We start from the raw sequence: 1,962 nt of genomic DNA on the forward strand, positions 1-1,962 counted from the left end.
TATTCTGGGGATGCACACACCAAAAGCCCTGGTTAAGCATGATACAAAGTATCCCATAACAAAAACATGTGTATCCCCTTAATATTTTGAAATTAAAATATAAATGTGTTCCCAGATAAGGTGCAATATAGTCAGAGGAAGCCACACCCTTCTTTCTTTTGGCTTGTCAGTGAAGTTCTCCTTCCCAAGAAGGCAGTGTTGTGTATTCAGGGATAGCTGGAGATTTTTCTGGAGCTGGGGAAATAACCAACCCCACGCTGTGAACTTTATGGTTGTCCATGCAGGCTGCAAGAAACTACCGCAGCTCTGTTTCCTTTACGCCTTTGGCAAAGCCTTACTTGAACACTTTAGTCTTCTCTCAACCTGGCTTCAAGGTATGGTCCAAGAGGTAGTAAGGAGAGAAGGAGCTTCCTTGGTTACAATTTAGCAGTGCCTTGGGTTCCAGAGTTCTCAGCAGGAAGGTGAAAGTCACTCGGGGTGGAGGAGGGCATTCCTCCTTCCCAATTTTCCCTTCCACCGTTTTTAAAGCACGTAGGTGCTTGCTCTACCAGGCTCCAGATAATTTCCCATTTCCTAACCTATTCACAAAGTTTCCCACCACTTTCTATTTTGGGTGTTGACACGGTGTTCTCAGCCTTTGCTAATCACTAAGAACCTTGGTTTTTGTCCTCTCAAAATCTCCAGGAACTTCAAAAGCCACCCACAGTACATAAATAAAGCCGGAGGCTTAAGATATTCTGGAAACAAAATTCTTCAGTAGACAAACAATTTATGGAGTCAATAAATAGTTACAGCAACAACAACAAAAAAAAATGTGATTTTGAATAGCAAGGAGCAGAGGTTCAAGGTGGGAGAGGAAAGAGGGAGTGTAAGTACAGTGTTGTTGTTCAGTTTAGTTTGAGGATTTTTGAGGATTTTTTTTAAAAAGCAAAGACACACACACCTAACAAACTCACTGTCTCTGTCGTGAGTCACCTGTCCATTGAAAATGCAGGTTACTAATTCAGGGGCTATATGGCTGATTCACTATTTTGTTCCTTTAATACAGAGAATTTAAAGCACTTAACCCATCAAAAGGGACTTTTTAAGTGACTAGCGTGTGCCTGAGGGATTACATTAAAAAAATTCAAAAGGAAAACTCCTTTTATATGCTCAAGTAAATGGGATCTGTCTTCACTTTCCCTTCTCATTCCTCTATTTGGGATTTTGATCCCGTTTAAAGCCAGAGGTGGAGAGAACTCCTTCCAGGTTCAGTGCCCGCTCTGCCAGGATAGCTGTGCAAGTATGGGCTTTTCTGGACTTCCCTGTCCGTGTCACAAACCATCAGATCCACTGCCTCAGGGTGTGGCGCGGAGTCCGCGTGATTCCCCACTTTACAGCGCGGACATCGCTGTTAATTCAGACGTGGGTAACACTTGAGTGCCACTGTCTGCCATAAGCATTATCTCTTCCAGCTGGGACAAGATTTCTGTGAATGCCGTCTTGGCCTCGGTTCCCTGTAGGGACACAGTTCAAGTTCATCTTCCTTCGCAAGCCCGAAAAGCGTCCAGATGGGGAGAGGGCGGGCACTGGTGGTGTCAGGTGGGAGCGGGGGCGTCCTGGGCTGTGCAGTCAGCAGACCACGGCTTCTGCCAGGGCGCTGTCGTGGATTAACTGAACGACCACCCAAGGCCGCTCCCTAAATGCCTAGTCTGCTAAAATGGACCAGCCCGGTGTTTACAAGAAAAAAAAAAAAAAAAAAAACACGTCAGCGAGGCTGAGAAGTCAGCAGCAGCCTTTCTTCCCACACTTACCGGTGTCACAACAATGATTCACCTCAAGATGGGGCGGCAGCTTCCTTAATTAGCCTGGAGACGCTCCGGACCCACATGGTTATTTAAAAAAAAAAGAAACCCCAAACTTTTACTTTTATTCGAATGCATACTTCCTTCCCTCGGCGCCCACTCCCTCTCGTCCCCGGGC

The sequence above is a fragment of the Otolemur garnettii genome, unplaced genomic scaffold (genome assembly GCF_000181295.1).
Source record: "Otolemur garnettii isolate 467f Iridium unplaced genomic scaffold, OtoGar3 scaffold00079, whole genome shotgun sequence".
In the NCBI taxonomy this organism is placed as follows: Eukaryota; Metazoa; Chordata; class Mammalia; order Primates; family Galagidae; genus Otolemur; species Otolemur garnettii.